At 39.1% G+C, this 22,064-nt stretch overlaps 1 non-coding gene across 1 annotated transcript; it reads right to left on the bottom strand.

The window, feature by feature from the left end:
- Positions 1 to 21,519: 21,519 nt before the first annotated feature.
- LOC148547683 (small nucleolar RNA R71) lies at positions 21,520 to 21,627 on the bottom strand. The gene has a single exon (XR_015898948.1). It is a non-coding gene; the product is annotated as a small nucleolar RNA R71 (small nucleolar RNA).
- Between the last annotated feature and the right edge of the window lie 437 nt (positions 21,628 to 22,064).

The following is a 22,064-nucleotide window of genomic DNA, read 5'->3' as shown; positions in this document are numbered from 1 at the left end:
GAGTGTCTGCAGGCGTTTGAAACTCTGAAAGCTAAGCTAGTCACAGCACCAGTTATTTCTGCACCAGACTGGACATTACCATTTGAACTAATGTGTGATGCCAGTGACCATGCCATTGGTGCAGTACTGGGACAGAGGCATAACAAGCTTCTGCATGTCATTCATTATGCTAGCCATATTTTAAATGATGCCCAGAAAAATTACACAACCACAGAAAAAAAGCTGCTTGCAGTGGTTTATGCCATTGACAAGTTTAGATCATACTTAGTAGGATCAAAAGTGACTGTGTACACTGACCATGCTGCTCTTAAATATCTACTCACAAAACAGGATTCAAAGCCCAAGCTCATAAGATGGGTGTTGCTTCTGCAAGAGTTTGATATAGAAATAAGAGACAGAAAAGGGACAGAGAATCAAGTAGCTGATCACCTATCCAGGATAGAACCAGTAGCAGGAGCATCCCTCCCTCCTACTGAGATCTCTGAAACCTTTTCGGATGAGTAATTGTTTGCTATTCAGGAAGCTCTGTGGTTTGCAGACATTGCAAACTACTAGACACAAGGTTCTCCTTCTGTAACCATGGAGAGGAAGCATGAAAAGCTTCTCTCAATACAGAGTCAAACAAAACCCCCACATTCAAACTCAAAGTTTGGTGTTGAGAGGCCACAACCAAACTCTAAGTTTGGTGTTGGGAGGTTCCAACCTTGCTCTGATTATCTGTGAGGCTCCATGAGAGCTCACTGTCAAGCTATTAACATTAAAGAAGCGCTTGGTGGGAGGCAACCCAATGTTATTTAATCATATCTATTTTATTTTCTTTTTGTTATTTCGTGATTTATTAGGTTGATGATCATGTGAAGTCACAAAAACTACTGAAAAATAAAAAATAGAATGAAAAATAGCATTGAAAATAGCACACCCTGGAGGAGAGCAGTCTGGCGTTTAAACGCCAGAAACAAGCATTTGTCTGGCGTTTAACGCCAGAAACAAGCATCTGCCTGGCGTTAAATGCCAGAAACAGGCTACATTTGGGCGTTTAATGCTAGAAATAAGCAGTCTGGTGTTAAACGCCAGGATTACACAGCAAGGGCGTTTTACACGCCTAATTGGAGTAGGGATGTTAAGTCCTTGACCCCACTTGATCTGTGGACCCCATAGGATCCTCTACAGGATTTATGGACCCCACAGGATCCCCACCTACCTCACCATTCCAATTCAAACCATTTTCCTCCCATACCCACCCATTCACACTTCTCCTTCTACTCCCTTCTATCTTCTTGTGCTCGAGGACGAGCAAACCTTTTAAGTTTGGTGTGGAAAAAACCGTTGCTTTTTGTTTTTCCATAACCATTTATGGCACCTAGGCCGGAGAGACCTCTAGAAAGAAGAAAAGGAAGGCAGTTGCTTCCACCTCCGAGTCATGAGAGATGGAGAGGTTCATCTCAAGGGTCCATAGTTCAGTGGTAGAGCATTTGACTGCAGATCAAAGAGCTATGAGGGAGGAGCAACAAAGACAAGGAAGAAATATAGAGGAGCTCAAGAGCACCATTGGTTCTTCAAGAAGAGGAAGATGCCACCCTCATTAAGGTGGACCCATTCCTTAATCTCCTTGTTCTTATTTTCCTATTTTTCGTTTACTATGCTTCATGTTTAATTATGTTTGTGTCTTTACTATATGATCACTAGTATCTAAGTGTCTATATCTTAAAGATATGAATGTCCTATGAATCCATCACCTTTCTTAAATGAAAATTGTTTTCTGAACATACAATACTAGTGATTTAATATTTTGTAATTTTTAATTTTGTAATTTTTATTTACATACAATATCTTTTAGTTATAGGATTTAATATTTTATTTTAATTTTAAATCAAATTAGGTTAGAATTAAAAGGGAAAAGATTCACCATTAGAGGGGGATCTTCTCACTTCCGTATCTTGTTTTCTCTGTAAGTCATGAGCCACTAAACCTCCTTGGTTAAGGTTAAGAGCTCTGTTTATTTTTATGGATTAAGACTAGTGCTTTTCTATTTTAATGTGCTTTTCTATTTTAATTAATATATTGATTCAGTTTCAAGAATTACTTTTGTTCTTCATTTTATGAATCTGGGCGGAACGAGAGTTTGACCCTTATTCTAGATGCGTTCTTGTGACCCTTGGAAGAGGTCCCTCACCTGAACAAAGCTTGAAAGTAAATTCCTCCTAAATTGCTAATTACTTGAACTAATCTGGATATGTGACATATAATCCATTTAGCTTTGGGTAATTAGGGTTTTTGAGGCCATAAACTAGATTTGAACTTAACCCTCTAATCAGAATCAAGTGACCAAGACATTGGTGGTTGATGAAGGTTAGAGGAGACTAAATCTCTAAGAGATTAGGGTTTAGTTAATTACAGTTTGCCATGAAATGAATATTTCATGATTAAAATAGTTGGTAAGAAAACTTAATCTAGAAATGTAAACATCTCCGATACCTTAATTGCTTTCTCTCATTGATTTCTCACCAATTCTCTTATTTGCTTTCTTTACTCTTGAAATGCTGTTTAATGCTGTTTCAAATCACCAAACCCACTGTTCTGCTTACCTAACTAAACCAATCAGTCGACCCTTATTGCTCAATCAATCAGTCTTCGTGGGATCGACCCTCACTTACTTGAGGTATTACTTGGAAGACCCGGTGCACTTGCTAGTTCAGTTGTGGATATTCCAAAAATTCGCACCAATAGACTTATTCAAAGAACCTCAATTACAAGTCCTACCCCTCTAAAAACCAAAAGAATCAACGACCAGGGAAAAATAAATTCTAACAACTCAGCTAGTAAACATAATCTTCTATGCTCCTGTAGTTCTGTAGTAAACCTTCGCACCTGTAGCTGAAAGGGGTGAAAATAGGGGGTACGAATTGGGGAGTTCTTAGTAGGGTCAGGCTGTGTTCAGTTTATTATTTGTTATACAATAATTTCACAACAGAATACTTACAATCTTCAATAGATATCCAATAGTAAAAAACTTCAGAATACAAACAAGTTTAACAAACCAAAGGTACAGAGAAAATCACAAGTCAAGAAGCACACACACACAATCACAGAAACACATATCACAGAGAAGTATGCGCAAACAAGTATGATACATGTCTGTCCTATGCAGGCCATGAGCTCATGTGTCGGTTGCCTACCCGCTCTCAGTATTACCCGGGCACAAGTCCCAGATATGGCTTTCCAGATGCATATAGTGTGCATATAAGTCTTACGGCCAAGCCGCATACAATGTGACTTTTAAATGTATTTCAATATGCTTACAAGTGCAACTCTCTTGAGCCGATGTATGCAAACATAACCTCTGTAAGAAACTTCGGCCTTACAGGTGAGGCTCTCTCTAGCCAATGTATGTATTGATAACCTCTGTAAGCAACCTCTGTCTTATAGGTGCGACCATCCCCTGGATTGGCTGATGTATCTCTGGAAAGCAAATTTCGTTGGACTCACCACCACATCTCTGCTCGTTTTCAGTTCCAAACAATATCTCTGCTTATCTCTTTTTTTTCGTTCTTTTTTTCTTTTCTTTCTTATCATTCCACAATATAAATTATCTTCGCATTATTCCCTCGCCTTTCCCTAAGTGTCTTATGGAAAGAGAATTAAAGATTCTTAATTTAAATTTGTCATTCTAAAGTTCTAGGACAGTTCTCTGCTTACCCTTTTAGTATATCATAAATAAAATAATATCTTTTAAATAAAATACTAATATATTATATTGATACGAGTAATTCTAGTATTAATAATAAAAGAGTATTAACATTATTATTTTTATATCAAAACCTGCTTATTAACACTCTATTCTTTAAGCTTTTAGAAATTACATTCCAACTTCAAGCTTTTAAATATGTTACTTTTTAACCCAACATTTTATAAAATTACTAATTTTAATTTTATATATCTAGAAATAATCCTGAACTCTTATAAAATACCCATTTTTACTACTGTACTTTATTTATTATCCAAAATGCTCGAAAACTTACATAATTACAAATTCTACCTTGATTTTTATATACAAATACAATGTTACCCTTCAAAAATAAAAGTTAATTACTAATCTTCCTCTTATACCAAAACCAAAATCCTTAACCTTTTCTTTTAAAATATTACTTGTGTTTTAATCTGTTCTCGAGTTTTTCGGTTACCGGTTCTTTGTAACTTTTAATTTAATCTCTCGGCCATCAAATCTCACCAATTTTTACTTGATCCTCAATGATATTCCAACCTAAAAATCTCCAAAACAGTTTGGTCCCTACTGGTTTCATCATAGCCAAGCCATGAAATTCACAAATACATCAATATTTTGCAAAAATTCAATATAAACTCAATCAATAATCAGTCATAGCTCCAAATCACTTATTCAATACAGATTTAATCATTGAGAATTTACCGAAACTCTACTTCTGTACGAAATTAAAACAACAAAAGCTTCGGAAAAACTTTTTGATCAAGCTGCTGAAGAAGGAAACGTTAGAAATCGTCTGTGCCTCCTAGAATTCTAATTGACCGAACTCAAGGGAAAGGGGAGCTACATCACCGTCAACTTCTACCAAGCAAAAGTGACGCCAACATGTAGAGAAAGAGGATACGAACACTTTTATCGGATTAGATTTTTTATTGGAGTTACGGAGTTTAAGAAATTGAAGTCGGAAGGTTTATGTTTCCATGAAATTCACGCTATATCTCTCTCTCACTCGGTTTCTCTCTTTCTGTTATTTTCCTTAAGCTTAGTTCGGTGGTGAAATTAGAGAAACAAAGGTGATTGATGATGATTCATAACTGTTCATACTCTAGGTCGAGCTGTCCGACCTGGGTTGCTAGACGACAAGTCGACCGACCTCTTCAGGTCAGGACTATCCGACCTCTTCTCAAAGAGGTCGGCCAAATCACTACAGAGGCCCAAGAAGGCCCAGATAAAGGAACACATTCCAAATTTAAAGGCAACCAAAGTAAAGATAAGATGACTTCACTAAAAGATAAAATAAGATAACTATCTTATCTCCAGAAAAGATCACTCTACAACATTATAAATACACTGGAGCACCCAGGTATAACTCATACTCTGATTCTACTAAAAACCTGCTTAATACCCTTGCTAACTTAAGCATCGGAGTTCCTTGCAAGTACCACCACCCTCCAGTGACGAAGGATCAGCACCATCATCAGTCTAACAAGTCGGACACGATAGCTCCGGCCACCACTCACAAGCCGGACACGTCAGCTCCGACCAGTACAGAAGATCTCATCCAAGATCGACCTACAGTTTTAGGTAACCCTCGGAATATTGGCGCCGTTGCCGGGGACCTAGAAGTCATCCCGTCACCATGGGGATAACCTTGACAACGATCACAACTCTAATTTGGAGAACCGAATGCCACATAAGAATGCGGAGGTTACACTAGATGATACTTCTTAACCTAACAAAGACAAGAACTCCCCAAGCACGGGAGCCATAGAGGCACTTCAGGATCACTTAAAACAACTTGAAAAGGAGGTCGAGTATCAGTGGGAAGCCGAGAGAGACTTATGAAGAGAAGCTAGGCGATGTCGCGAATTAGAGGACAAGCTCCTAAAGATTGAAACCGATCTCAAAGCTAAAACTACCCGATCCAGCCACGAAGATAGCTCCCGCAAAGACCAAGACCCGTTCACCAAGAAAATCATGAAGGCCAAAATCCCAAAAGACTTCAAACCTCCCGACATGACTCTATACGATGGCACGACAGACCCCAGCCATCATCTTAGCAACTTCCGAAGCAGAATGTATCTCACCGATGCCTCAGACGTAACTCAGTGCAAAGCCTTCCCAACTACTCTGACAAAGACGGCGATTAAATGGTTTGACAACCTGCCCCCCAGGTTCATCTCAAGCTTTGACGACTTAACCAAAAAGTTTCTAGCCAGATTCTCCATCCAGAAGGACAAAACTAAACATGCCCCAAGTCTACTAGGGATCAAGCAAGGAGATCGGGAAAGTCTTTGTAGTTACATGGAAAGATTCAACAAGGCATGTTTGGACATACAAAATCTACCAACAGAAGCAGCCATTATGGGCTTCATCAATGGCCTACGAGAGGGACCTTTTAGTCACTCGATATAAAAAAAACACCCCACATCTCTAAATGAAGTACAAGAACGAGCAGAAAAGTACATCAACATAGAGGAAAACTCCCGACTATGAGAGACCTCAAAATCCGGATTCTCCTATAAAGATAAAGAGACCAAGAAAAAAAGAAGATCAGCACGGGGAGAAGATCAAAAATACCACCATTACACCCCTCTTCGGGTGTCTCTTGTGGATGTCTATCGAGAAGTATGCCACACTGAAAAGATACCCCCACCTCGCCCATTCAAAAGCAAGAAAGGAGGAGGGAATCAGACAGAATACTGTGAATACCATTGAATCTATGGACATCCCACCAACGAGTGCTTCGATTTGAAGAATATCATAGAAAAATTGGAAAGAGAGGGGAGACTAGATCGGTACTTAGCCAACAAATCAGATGAGCCAAGAAAAAGAAGAAGAGATAAAGAGGTCGAACGAACTGAACGACCACCTCGTACCCCGGAGAGACATGTCCACATAATACATGGAGAATTTGCGGGAGGAGGAATCTCCAACTCATCTCGCAAAAGACATCTGAAGGAAGTATATCATGTCGAAGGGGGAGAAGGAGCACCCGAACTCCCCTCAATCACCTTCACCAAAGAGGACGCAATTGGCATCATCTCAGGACATGATGATCCCATGGTCATCACTATCATATTAGCCAATGCTAATCTCCACCGCATGTTGGTAGACCAGGGAAGCTCGGCTGACATACTGTTCAAAACCGCCTTCGACAAACTCGGCCTAGAGGAAAAAGAGCTCAGAGCATATCCGAACAGCCTATTCGGGCTGGGAGACACTTCGATCCAACCACTTGGATACATCTCCTTGCACAAAAGCTTCGGTAAAAGAAATCGGTCAAGGACACTCAACATAGACTACATCGTGGTCGACGTGAGTTCAGCCTACAATGCTCTGATAGGCTGGACAACACTGAATCAACTCGGCGCAGTAGTCTCGACTCCACAACTATGCATGAAGTTCCCAACCACAGAAGGGATCACTACAATAAGAGCAGACCAGAAGACAACGCACCGCTGTTACCACAAAAGTCTAAACCTAAGGGGCAGAGGAGAAGAAATCCACACCATTGAACTCGGGATAGTTCGAGGGCGGGAAGAACTTCGTCCACAACCAGAAGGCAAGACAGAAAAAGTACAAATCGGAGATACTTCGGAAAAAACAACTAATATTAGTACAATCTTAAAAGGAGACGTAAAGGAGTCTCTCATACAGTTCTTAAGAGACAATGTCGACCTCTTTGCATGGAAGGCTACAGACATGCCGGGCATAGACCCTAAGTTAATGTGCCACAAGTTGGCAGTTTACCTAGGATCTCGGCCAGTACGGCAGAGACGTCGAAAGCTCGGACCAGAAAGATCCCAAGCTGTGGAAGAGCATGTACAAGCTCTACTGGAGGTAGGATTCATAAGAGAAGTCAAGTACCCACTATGGCTAGCTAACGTCGTCTTGGTGAAAAAATCAAATGGGAAGTGGCGGATATGCACCGACTACATTGATCTCAACAAAGCCTGCCCAAAAGATCCTTATCCACTCCCAAGTATCGACGCTCTGGTGGATGCCTCCTCCGAATACAAATACCTCTCGTTTATGGACGCCTATTCGGGAAACAATCAAATCCCGATGTACCCACCTGATCAAGAAAAAACCTCATTCTTAACCCCGAAAGCAAACTACTGCTACATCGTCATGCCATTCGGACTCAAAAACGCAGGAGCCACTTATCAAAGATTAATGAATAAAGTCTTCGCATACCACATCGGGAAAGTCATGGAGGTCTAATGTGGACGACATATTAATAAAGACACAAAGTGAAGCATCGTTACTGTCCGACCTCACCTAAGTATTCGACACTATAAGAAGGCATGACATGCAACTTAACCCTGCAAAATGCACCTTCACAGTAGAAGCTGGCAAATTATTGGGTTTTATGCTCACACAAAGAGGAATCGAGGCGAACCCGGATAAATGCCGGGCCATACTCGACATGAAAAGCCCGACTTGTGTCAAAGAGGTACAACAACTCAATGGAAGATTAGCAGCCTTATCCAGATTTCTAGCCGGATCGGCAATAAGATCTCTACCCTTCAACGCCACTCTAAGGAAGGAAAAAAGGTTTGAATGGACATCGGAGTGCGAGCAAGCCTTCCAGGATTTCAAAAGGTTCCTGGGACAACCATCTATTCTAACTCGGCCACGGGAAGGAGAACCACTCGTATTGTACCTCGTAGTAGGAAATTGAGCAATAGCCTCAGCATTGGTCCGAGAAGATAACAGTGGACAACAACCTATATACTTCATCAGCAAAGCACTACAAGGGTCCAAACTAAACTACCAAAAGATATAAAATTTTGCCTATGCTCTCATACTAACATCTCGACGACTTCGTCCATATTTCTAAGCCCACATCATTAGGGTTTGGACCAACCAGCCCATAAAAGGCATTTTGCAGAAAACAGACTTAGCAGGAAGAATCTTGCAATGGGCAGTTGAGTTGTCCGAATTCGACCTTCAGTATGAAGCTCGGACAGCCATCAAATCACAATATCTGGCCGACTTCATTGCAGAATTTACAGACACCCCGAAAATCCCTACAGAATGGAATCTCTATGTAGACGGTTCCTCAAACAAAACCAGAAGTGGCGTAGGCGTGATAATAGAAAGCGATCAGGGAACCCAAATTAACCTTTCCATCAACCAGGCCGAATACGAGGCACTACTAGCTGGTTTGAAGCTGGCTAAGGAGGTTGGAGCTCAAAAGCTTATCATCTTCAGCGACTCACAAGTAGTCACCTCACAAATAGCAGGGAGCTACCAAGCCAAGGATCCCACCATGAAAAAGTACTTGGACAAAACCAGGGAACAACTCGAACAACTCAGGGAATATGAGGTCCGCCACATACCGCGGGAATAAAATGCTCGAACTGATGCACTCTCAAAACTAGCCAGCACCAAACCAGGGGACAACAATAGAAGCCTCATCCAGGAGATACTGCATAACCCGTCCATCTCAGAAGAAGAAAAAGTCTTGGCCATAACAGGTCTAGATCAAGGATGGATGACTCCTATAATTAACTACCTCAAAACAGAAACACTTCCCACGGATAAGAAGGAGGCAAAGAGGTTAAAACGAGAGGCACAATACTATACCATCATAAACAAAATATAAGAGAGGAATTTCAACACCACTGTTAAAATGCGTGCCGACTTCTAACACCAAGGAAGTCTTAGAAGAAATACACAGTGGCATCTGTGGCAATCATCTCGGAGCACAAGCTCTCACCAAGAAAGTACTCCGGGCCGGATTTTATTGGTCGACCTTACAAAAAGAAGCAACAGAATTTGTAAAGACATGCCCACCATGTCAAAAACATGCTAACTTTTACATCGCCCTGCCAGAGGAGCTCATCAGCGTAACTTCACCCTGGCCATTTGCAAAATGGGGACTCGATCTTCTCGGTCCCTTCCCTCAAGTATCGGGACAAGTCAAATTCCTCATCGTAGGGGTAGACTATTTCACAAAATAGATTGAGGCGAAACCTCTAGCTAACGCCACTGCTCAAAGAAGTTTAAAATTCCTATATAGAAACATTGTCACAAGGTTTGGGGTTTCATACTCCATCACCACAGACAATGGCACTCAATTTACAGATGGAGGCTTCAGAAAATTAGTGGCCGATCTGAACATAAAACACCAATTCACATCCGTAGAACACCCCAGGCCAATAGACAAGCAGAAGCTGCTAACAAAGTCATTGAACGATTGGATTTCTGTCAGTAAAGAATTTTGCAAATAAAGTCTCGTTGTAAGTATAGTTTCTAAACCAACAAGAATCTTTTCGTGCAAAAGTTTTGGTTGTCACAAGTAACAAACCTCTAAATAAATTGATAACCGAAGTATTTAAACCTCGGGTCATCTCTCAAGGAATTGCAGGGAGGTGTTCTTATTATTGGTTATGAGTCTTGTAAATTGGGGGTTTTGGATTAAGAGATAAGAAGAGAGTGAATTGCGAAAGAAATAGATTAATAACAATAAAAAGCCTTGACTAGGAGAAGATTAATCGGAAGTTCTATCTGATGGGTTGGAACCAAATTCCAACACCTAAAACTCACCGGCAAGTGTACCGGGTCGCATCAAGTAGTAAAACTCACTTAGAGTGAGGTCGATCCCACATGGATTGATGGATCAAGCAACTTTAGTGGGTGATTAGTTTAGTCAAGCTAACATTGAAGTGAAATTGAGTGAAAATTTGAGAACAGAATGTAAAGTGCAGAGAATTTAAAGTTACAGAAAATAAATGTGCAGAAACTTAAAGTGCAAGAAATGTAAATTGACAGAATCTTAAATGACAAGAAAAGTAAATTGCATGAAAAGTAAAGGGGCTGGGGTGCTGGAAATTAAAGAGAGCAATAGATCAAGCAACTGGAAATTTAAATTGCATGAAGAATAAATTGGGAGCAATGTAAACAGAAAAGTAAAATTGCAGTGAATAAGAACGTAGAGCAATTGCAGAAAATGTAAAATTGCAGGAAATATAAATCAAACTCATAGCAAGCATCAAATGTAAAGTGCAGAGGAACAAAGAGAATTAAATTGCATGAAAGTAAATTGAAAGCAATGAGAATAGAAAGCAATGGGAACCAAAGATCAAAAGCAAACTCAATGTAAATTGAATTTTAACTTGCAGCAAGAGGAAATTGTAGCAAATCTCAAACAGAAAAGTAAAATTACTTGAAAAAGCAAAACATAAATGAAACTCAACTTAATTGCAAAATGAAGTTGAAGATCTCAGGAGATCAAAGAGACTAGAAAACAAGTCTAGATCTCAATTCCTTCCTTGATCCAACAGAGAACAAATTACAGAAGAAGTAAAGATGAAAATAGTAAAGAAAACTTCAGATCCAAATCACAATTCCTTCAAATTATGCAGCAAGTAAACAAGAGAGAGTTCAAGGTGAGATTGAAACAGAATTTCTTCAATTCTCCACCTAAGATTTAAAACAAAAGAGTAGAGAGTGCATAAGTAAGAACAAGGAAGAAGGGAGATCAATTCTCCTTCCCAATTCTCCAAAATAAAAAAAAAAGAAAATTCAAAGAGAGCTCTCTACTACTATTCTCTATTGGAGCCAACCTCTATGCTCTCTAATGGAGCTGACCTCTTAATGAGATGGAATTGATGCCTTTATATAGGCTTTACAAAGTAAAAATGCAAATGAAATTGAAATTCTAAACAAATTACTATTAAAATAAATTCCTAAGCTAACTAATCCTTGTGCCTTTGAGTGATGATAATGGGCTTAGCTTGCTTTGGATTTAAGGAGAAATGGGTTTGGTTGGCCTTAATTCAATTTGGTGAGGAATTGAATTTAAATGGAATTTTGGTTGAATTTTGGCCCATGAGTGTTTGCTCCCAGTAGAGTGCTTTGCTCTTGTGGGGAGCGGAGCATTGCTGCTTGTGGTGTGTCTTGTGCGCGCACCAAGTCCTCCTGGCCGTGTCAAACTTGTGCAAGGAATGAAGAGAGTAGCGCTCTGCTCTCCTTGGGAGTGTAGCATCCTTGCTTCCTTGGTGAGGTATCCGTGTTCAAGTCCTTGTGGCTTCACTAGCAAACATTTTCCTTTGAATTTTTCTTGGAGAGAGCACGACAATGCTCTCCAAGAGAGCAGAGCACAATAATGATGTAGAGCGCTACTTTGCTTTGGAGTGAGGTTCCAGCTTCGAACCTTGGTGGTTGCACTTTGGTATATTTTTGCTTGTTTTTGGTCCTTAAAGATGCCTTTCACTCGTGCCTCAATTTCATGCCAAATATGGTTTTCCATACATCGTTGGAAAGCTCTAAATGTCAGTGATGTGGGTAGAAATTGGCGAATTAAAAATTGTTAATTTATATACGTTGCAAGTATAGTTCTTAACTCGCCAGAAATCTGCCTATCAATTTAGAAAGGTGTCACAGAAAATTAAAATTAAAATACTAGGAGTATGAATCCCAGGTCGTCTCCCAACGAGTTGCAGAAAAGTGTGCTATTTTATTAATCAGAGGTTTTCAAAAAGGTTTGAGTTGAGTAAACAAGGAATTAAATTGAAGAATTTGAATAATGTAAATAAAAGCCTTGACTGGGAGTTGATCAGTTGGAATCCCTATTATTGTTGGAATACTCTCTAGATTAATTGACAATTAAAGGTTGTCCTGTTTAGTTATCCCTTACTAGGTAAGGGAAAGTCAAACAAGTTGGAATGCTACGTTTGTTCACAAGTTGCAATCCACTTAATTAAAAGGGATTGGTGTTAGTGACTAGAAGGCAATCCAACCATAAACCCAATTACAATTTTTCTTTCAAGCTTTCCAACTCAAAGATTCCTTTCAATCAACTCCCCATCAAGTTAGGGAACTACTCGCTCATTGTGAATGTAAAATTCATAGCATATGAAAAGGAATTGAAGAAAGACATTGTAAATAAAAATCAAAATAATCAATTAAAAATAAAAGTGATCCTTGTATTAAATAATCCTAAAAATATTCTAATGGTAAAATTAAACAAAGCAAAGAACATGGAAGAGTAAACCAAGTAAAGAGAACGAACTAGAATGACGAAGTCTTGATGAGGTAATAACTCTTCTTAGTGTCCCAATGCAAAGAGCAATCGGAAATTAAATCCTAAGAATTATGAATGTGTAGAGAGAAAACCTAGAGGAAGAGTAGAAACTAGATCTAAAACTAAACTGTGTAGAATGAATGTTGCCCTTGGTTTCTGTATGTTCTCTGGCTCTAGTCTGCTGTTCTGGGCCGAAAACTGGGTCAAAATCGCCCCCAGTGAATTCTGCAGATTATGCAGATCGCGCATGTCACGCGATCGCGTCGCTCATGCGGACGCGTCATTCGGCATTCTGCTTTGTCACGCGGTCGCGTCACCCATGCGGCCGCGTCACTCGTGCTATTCCATGCCGCGCACTCGCGTCATCCATGCGGCCACATCACTGCGATTTGATCTTCTCCGCGCGGTCGCGTCGTCCATGCGGCCGCGTCGCTTCTCACTGGTCATCTCCTCAATTTCTTGTGTTCCTTCCATTTTTGCTTCCTTTCCAATCTCCAACTCATTCATGCCCTATAAAGCCTGAAACGCTTAACACACAGATCATGGCATCGAATGGAATAAAGGGGAAGTGAAATGCATAATTAAAAGTCTCTAGGAAGCAGTTTTCAATCATGTAATAATTTCAGGAAAGAAATATAAATGCATGCTATTTTAATGAATAAGTGGGTCAGGATCATGATAAAACCACACAATTAAACACAATATAAACCATAAAATAGTGGTTTATCAACCTCCCCACACTTAAACACTAGCATGTCCTCATGCTTAATTGAAGGAGAAAAAATAAATAAGTATGAACATGTAGAAACTCATGCAATGCAATGCAATCCTATATATATGAATGCAACTATATAATTCTTGTCCACTTGATCAAAAGTAAATAAGCTCTTCAAAACAATTACAAATCAAATTCCACTAATTCTATCATTATACAGTAAGACAGATAAAGGTGCAAGAAGATAGCTCATGAAAGCAGGGAACATGGAAATTCAAGCATTGAACCCTCACTGATGATGTATGTACGCTCTAATCTCTCTAGTGTATAGGGTAATCACTCTATCCTTCTCTAATCATGCTCTCTAACTTTTGTTCTTCTCCTAACCAATCAACAATAGTTAATATACCAATGCAAACATCAAGAGGTTTTTTCAAGGTTGTAATGGGGCCAAGGTAGGGGTAAGGATACATATATGGTTAAGTGAGCTTATAAATTGAATCTTTAATTAACCCAAGCTTTAACCCAACCTATATATATTTAGTGTAACCTTAGAATTCATACCTAGCTACCCGGAATTCCCTTTTACATTCCATACTCATGTATCGACTTTTTATTTTAATTTTATCATATGTGCATTGATCTTTGAATTCTTAATTCAGCATTGGGGTGATTTTGTCCCCTTATTTATTTATTGATTTTTTTTATAGACATAAAAATAAACATAGCTTATCAATGCACATAGATTTTTAATTTTTATAGTTTCTTATGAGTAGGTATCCAAATTCCCATTGTATTATCATGACACATTCCGTTAATAACTTTTGTTTCCACAGTTTCTCATATTTAACTAGCACACACAATTCTATCTTAAGCTAACCAAAGATTCAATTTGGGATATACAATTGTTTTTCCGCTTAAGGCTAGTAATGTGGTGAAATATAGAACAAACGGGATTTAAAGGCTCAAAGTGGTTAACAAAGGTAATTGAAAAGGGTAGGCTTAATTTGGATAAGTGAGTTTAAACAAAAAATGGTCTCAATCATATGCAAACATACAAATATAATAAATATTGGACATATAGGATGAAACAAAATATAGATTACAATCATAGAGTAGTAAACACACAAGAATAAAATATTTATGGTTAAATAATGTAACCATGCATAAAGGCTCAAATCTTCACAGGTTGTGTGTTCTTTAGCTCAAAAATAATGTTCCAAATACAACTTCAAGCAGATTTATCATAGAAAATTTTAAAAATTAGTGAAATTTTGTTCCAAAGATAGAGTCTTAGAAGAAACTTAGTGTCTTTTCAATCAAGTAGAGCATGCATGCAACTAACCTATTACTATGCAATTTATCCTAGTCTATAAAAGAAAGAAAATCTAACTAAAATATCCTAATTTATAGGTGCTAGGGAAGAGAAATTACCTCCGGAAGTCAGGTACTGACCGACCTCCCCACACTTAAGGCTTTGCACCGTCCTCGGTGCCATCTGTTAGGAACAGGGGTGGGCTGGTAGTAGTATCTCCACAGTCAGGACCATCATGGCTCTCGGTGCTGGTAAAGGAAGTGGAGTCCGGGGTGTCTGAGTCCTTGAAATGTCCCTTGAGTAGCTCCTTGAGGTGTTTGAATCGGCGCTCGTTACGGCGCTCTCTTAACTTCGCTTTTTGTTCTTGCCGATCCAACCTTTCGATTATCTACTGGAGCAGTGCGTCTGTTGTAGGTGCTTGTGGTGTTGAAGAAGGAGTATCTTCAACCGGTGCAGTAGGAAGTCTTGTAGTGGTTGCTGGAGGTCGGAGGTATTTCCCGTTAGGGACATACTGATCATCCCGTGGAAGCATGGCTTTGGTGTCCCCAGCTCTGTAGGAGACTCTGGCTGCTAAGACAAGATCTGAGATCAAGGCGGGAAAAGGTAAGTTGCCGTGATTTGCAAGTGTCCCATGGCATTCCGGATGTGTCTTGGTAGGTTTAGAGGCTGGTCTGTAAGGATGCACCATAGTAGAACGGCCATGTCCGCAGTGAAGGAGGACTCGTGAGTGCTCGGAAAGACGTAATGGGACATGATCTGTGCCCATACGTGAGCCTCCAAGGTAAGTGCTGAAGCCGATATTCCCTTAGGGCGGGTATGATGGTATCCGTAGATCCAACGGCTGCCAGGTAGTGCGATAACGCTGAGAACAGCTTCCCAGTCAAATTGGTACATCTGGTGCTTGAGTGCGGCTTCTTGAAAGGCGTCCAATCCTTCTGGAATAGGGGGAAGACTTAAAGCTTTTTGAATGGCCTCTTCTGTAATGGGGACTTGCTTTTGACGGACAAAGACAGACTGCAAGGTAGGCAGGTAGAAGTTAGAGTAGAACTCGACTACCCAAGAAAGATTGACCTGCCTTGGTTGTCTCTGTAGGAAACCCCAATGTCTTCGTTCAATTTGCGGCTCAACAAAAGTAGCAATATTGGGCGGGAGGATAAGAAGGTGTTCGTTGTTGTAGCTCTGTTCAGCCAGGATGGGGAACATCTCCTCTTAACTCTTTTTGTTGAAGGCTTGACTGCAGTTGAAGAAGGCTCTGCCACTAGTGCTCTTTTAGTTCCTCTTCTTGCTGGGGGTTTGGGAGTAGCTTTCTCTTTTCCTTTCTTGGTGGCTATCCTGAAAAAGGGAAGAGAGAGTAAATTAAATTCAAAGAGATATATAGAAAGAAAGAGAATGGAAAAGGTGGTGATGGGTGCACATTAAGAGGTAACTGACATTAACACACGCTCATGAGTACATGTGAAAAGTTATCAATGGAAAATAGCTAGTGCATATAATGACAAGTGAATGCAAGGTGTTTATTGGCATGCCGGCAAAGGGCATGAGTAGCATAGATCAAGCATCACGTTGTAGCAAACTATCACGTTTGTATTGACAATTAATTTTAATTAATACAATAGTAAAGGGAGTTTATGAAAAGCAGCATTGAATAGTAGAATAACATAGAGAAGTGCATAATGCCATATGGGCTTTTTCACAAACACATAGCATGCATGGTGAATAAGGTATAAAAAGTATTAAAGTGAACATGCAAGCAACCCTTTAAAGAAAATAATATATCATTGCCAAACAATTTGCAACAATCCACAAGCATATAATGAGGAATAATGACTCAAATAAAATTTTAACACCATGTAAAAAAGGAAAGAAGAAGAAGGAAAATATGAATAATGAAAAGAAAAAGAAAATAAAAGAAAATAACATATAAAATAAGAAGAACGATAGAAAAGGAAAGAGGGAAGAAGAAAATAAAACCTTGTTAATGGAGGTGAAAGAAAGAGAGTGAAAGGTGAGATAGAAGGAAGAAGGGAGAAGGAAGAAATAAGGAGGGAAAAGAGAAATTAGGATTTGGAGAGGAGGAAGATAAGATACTTTGGCAATTAAGCTTGAGCTGTGCGGCGCAGGCGTCGCGGCCGCTTGGGGCACGCGTTCGCGCGATTGCACTTTAGTGCAGGTAACGCGGTCGCGTCGGTCACACGGTCGCGTGACCCATGTTGTGCTTCTGGAGCGAGTGCAGCCTCGCGCTTGCACAACTCTCTGTTCGAATTGATATATTTGCCAAATTTGGGGTGACGCGATCGCGTGAGGCATGCGATCGCGTGAGTGGGCCTCAGAAGGGAACGACGCGGACGCGTGGGCCATGCGTCCGCGTGGGTAGAAGTGTGCGTTCAGCACCAATCCAGCACTACTCTCGCACAATAATTTGTTGTGCACCCTTTTTACGTCTAAAATCAGGGCACGCGGCCGCGTGGGTCATGCGGTCGCGTGGGAGGCCATTATGCCCATACGACGCGGACGCGTCAGCGACGCGGTCGCGTGGGCCGATTTGTGCCACTGGCATGCCTCCAGCCACGCTCCAGCGTGACTCTCTATTCGTTTTTATTTTTTCCCCTCTCCTTGTGATGCGGATGCGTCGCTGATGCGGTCGCGTCGCGTGGTGATGAGCGGATAATTTATACGCTTTTTAGCATTGTTTTCAGTATGTTTTTAGTAGGATCTAGTTACTTTTAGGGATGTTTTCATTAGTTTTTATGTTAAATTCACATTTCTAGAGTTTACTATGAGTTTGTGTATTTTTCTGTGATTTCAGGTATTTTCTGGCTGAAATTGAGGGACCTGAGCAAAAATCAGATTTAAAGGTTGAAGAAGGACTGCTGATGCTGTTGGATTCTGACCTCCCTGCACTCAAAGTGGATTTTTTGGAGCTACAGAACTCAAAATGGTGCGCTTCCAATTGCGTTGGAAAGTAGACATCCAGGGCTTTCCAGAAATATATAATAGTTCATACTTTGGCCGAGTTTAGACGACGCAAAAGGGCCTTGAACGCCAGTTCTATGCTGAAATCTGGAGTTAAACGCCAGAAACACGTTACGAACCAGAGTTGAACGCCAGAAACACGTTACAACCTGGCGTTCAACTCCAGAAAGAGCCTCTGCACGTGTAACATTCAAGCTCATCCCAAGCACACACCAAGTGGGCCCCGGAAGTGGATTTATGCATCAATTACTTACTTCTGTAAACCCTAGTAACTAGTTTAGTATAAATAGGACTTTTTACTATCATATTAGACATCTTTGGAAGATCTTACGATCATATTTTGATCTATTGATCACGTTTGGGGGCTGGCCATTCGGCCATGCCTGAATCTTTCACTTATGTATTTTTAACGGTAGAGTTTCTACACTCCATAGATTAAGGTGTGGAGCTCTGATGTTCCTCATGAATTAATGCAAAGTACTACTGTTTTTCTATTCAATTCAACTTATTCCGCTTCTAAGATATTCATTCGCACTTCAATATGAATGTGATGAACGTGACAATCATCATCATTTTCCCACGAACGCGTGCCTAAGAACCACTTCCGTTCCACCTTAGATTGGATGATTATCTCTTGGATCTCTTAATCAGAATCTTCGTGGTATAAGCTAGATTGATGGCGGCATTCATGAGAGTCCGGAAAGTCTAAACCTTGTCTGTGGTATTCCGAGTAGGATTCTGGGATTGAATGACTGTGACGAACTTCAAACTCGTGAGTGCTGGGCATAGTGCCAGACGCAAAAGGAGGGTGAATCCTATTCCAGTATGATCGAGAACCTCAGATGATTAGCCGTGCTGTGACAGAGTATTTGGACCATTTTCACAAGAGGATAGGATGCAGCCATTGACCACGGTGATGCCTCCAGATGATTAGCCATGCAGTGACAGCGCATCAGACCATTTTCCAGAGAGGATGAAAAGTAGCCATTGACAATGGTGATGTCCTTACATAAAGCCAGCCATGGAAAGAAGTAGGACTGGTTGGATGAAGACAGCAGAAAAGCAGAAGTTCAGAGGGACGAAAGCATCTCTAGACCTTTATCTGAAATTCTCACCAATGATATACATAAATATTTCTATCTTTATTTTCTGTCTATTTATTATTTATTTTCGAAAACTCCATAACTATTTTATATCCGCCTGACTGAGATTTACAAGATGACCATAGCTTGCTTCATACCAACAATCTCCGTGGGATCGACCCTTATTCACGTAAGGTTTACTACTTGGACGACCCAGTGCACTTGCTGGTTAGTTGTATTGAAGTTGTGAATGAAAAACGATTTATTAAGACGTGCGTACAGAGTTTTTGGCGCCGTTGCCTGAGATCACAATTTCGTGCACTAAATTTTTGGCGCCGTTGCCGGGGATTGTTCGAGTTTGGACAATTGACGGTTCATCTTGTTGCTCAGGTTAGGTAATTTTCTTTTTGTTTTATTTTCAAAAAATTTTTCAAAAAAAAAATCTTTCAAAAATTTCTCATCTGTTTTCGAAAATTATTCTAAAATTTTTTAAGAATGAATTCTAGTGTTTCATGAAGTATGTTGAAGCCTGACTGGCTGTAAAGCCATGTCTAAATTTATTTGGACTGAGGCCTCCACATGTTAGAGAATTGCTTGTACTGCTAAAGCTTGGCTGGCTATTAAGCCATGTCTAACCCTTTGATTGGAGCTTTGGGCTAATATTGAAAGATTCCTGGAATTCTTCTTAAAGATTTTGGATTTCTTATTTTCTTTTTCCTACATGTTTTTCGAAAATAATATACAAAAATCCAAAAAAATTAATAAAATCATAAAAATCAAAAATATTTTGTATTTCTTGTTTAAGTCTTGAGTCAGATTTTAAGTTTGGTGTCAATTGCATGTTCATCTTGCATTTTTTCGAAAAAATCATGCATTCATGGTGTTCTTCATGATCTTCAAGTTGTTCTTGGTAAATCTTCTTGTTTGATCTTGATGTTTTCTTGTTTTGTGTCTTTTCTTGTTTTTCATGTGCATTTTTGCATTCATAGTATTTGAACATGAAAGATTTCTAAGTTTGGTGTCTTGCATGTTTTCTTTGCATTGAAAATTTTTCAAAAATAAGTTCTTGGTGTTCATCTTGATCTTCAAAGTGTTCTTGGTGTTCATCTTGACATTCATAGTGTTCTTGCATTCATCACATATTTTGATCCAAAACTTTCATGCATTGCATCATTTTCATGTTTTTCTCTCTCATCATTTAAAAATTCAAAAATAAAAAAAATTTATATCTTCCCCTTTTTTCTCTCATAAATTTCGAAAATTTGGATTGACTTTTTCAAAAAAATTTTAAAATCTAGTTGTTTTTATGAGTCAAATCAAATTTTCAATTTAAAAATCTTATCTTTTTCAAAATCTTTTTCAAAAATCAAATCTTTTTCATTTTTTCTTATTTATTTTCGAAAATTATAAAAATATTTTTCAAAAATCTTTTTCTTAATTTTATCTCATAATTTTCGAAAATATCATCATCAATTAATGTTTTGATTCAAAAATTTCAAGTTTATTACTTACTTGTTAAGAAAGATTCAAACTTTGAGTTCTAGAATCATATCTTGTGATTTCTTGTGAATCAAGTCATTAATTGTGATTTTAAAAATCAAATCTTTTTCAAAAACTAATTTCAATCATATCTTTTCAAAAATATCTTCTTATCTTATCTTTTTCAAAAATTTGATTTTAAAATATCTTTTCTAACTTATTATCTTCTTATCTTTTCAAAAATTGATTTTCAAAATTTGTTTCAACTAACTAACTAACTTTTTGTTTGTTTCTTATCTTTTTCAAAACTATCTAACTAACTCTCTCTCTCTAATTTTCAAAAATATCTCCCTCTTTTTCAAAAAAAATTCTTTTTAATTAACTAATTGTTTCAAAATTCAATTTTAATTTGTTTCTTCTTTTAATTTTCGAAAATCACTAACCATTTTTCAAAAATAATTTTCGAAAATCCTTCTCTCTCATCTCCTTCTGTTTATTTATTCATCTACTAACATCTCTCCGTCACTCTCCAAAAATCTGAACCCTCTCTCTCTCTGAGTTCAGATTTTCTCTTCTTCTTTTCTTCTACTCACATAAGGGAACCTCTATACCTAGGTAAAAAGGATCCCTATTATTATTATTTTTCTGTTCCCTCTTTTTCATATGAGTAGGAGCAAGGACAAGAATATTCTTGTTGAAGCAGATCCAGAACCTGAAAGGACTCTGAAGAGGAAACTAAGAGTAGCTAAATTACAACAGTCCAGCAAGCACCTTTCAGAAATTTTCGAACAGGAAGAGGAAACGGCAGCCGAAAATAATAATAATGCAAGGAGGATGCTTGGTGACTTTACTGCACCTAATTCCAATTTACATGGAAGAAGCATCTCCATCCCTACCATTGGAGCAAACAACTTTGAGCTGAAACCTCAATTAGTTTCTCTGATGCAGCAGAACTGCAAGTTTCATGGACTTCCATCTGAAGATCCTTTTTAGTTCTTAACTAAATTTTTGCAGATCTATGATACTGTTAAGACTAATGGAGTAGATCCTGAAGTCTACAAGCTCATGCTTTTCCCTTTTGCTGTAAGAGACAGAGCTAGAGTGTGGTTGGACTCTCAACCCAAAGATAGCCTGAACTCTTGGGATAAGCTGGTCACGGCTTTCTTAGCCAAGTTCTTTCCTCCTCAAAAGCTTAGTAAGCTTAGAGTGGATGTTCAAACCTTCAAACAGAAAGAAGGTGAATCCTTCTATGAAGCTTGGGAGAGATACAAGCAACTGACCAAAAAGTGTCCTTCTGACATGCTTTCAGAATGGACCATCCTGGATATATTCTATGATGGTCTGTCTGAATTAGCTAAGATGTCATTGGATACTTCTGCAGGTGGATCCATTCACCTAAAGAAAATGCCTGCAGAAGCTCAAGAACTCATTGACATGGTTACTAATAACCAATTCATGTACACTTCTGAAAGGAATCCTGTGAATAATGGGACGCCTCAGAAGAAGGGAGTTCTTGAAATTGATACTCTGAATGCCATATTGGCTCAGAATAAAATATTGACTCAGCAAGTCAATATGATTTCTCAGAGTCTGAATGGAATGCAAGCTGCATCCAACAGTACTCAAGAGGCATCTTCTGAAGAAGAAGCTTATGATCCTGAGAACCCTGCAATAGCAGAGGTAAATTACTTAGGTGAACCTTATGGAAACACCTATAACTCATCATGGAGAAATCATCCAAA

Source organism: Arachis ipaensis, chromosome B8 (genome assembly GCF_059453495.1).
Source record: "Arachis ipaensis isolate K30076 ecotype BB chromosome B8, ASM5945349v1, whole genome shotgun sequence".
Taxonomy (NCBI): domain Eukaryota; kingdom Viridiplantae; phylum Streptophyta; class Magnoliopsida; order Fabales; family Fabaceae; genus Arachis; species Arachis ipaensis.
Note: the sequence above shows the minus strand (reverse complement) of the source record. Positions and strands in the feature narration are given on the sequence as shown.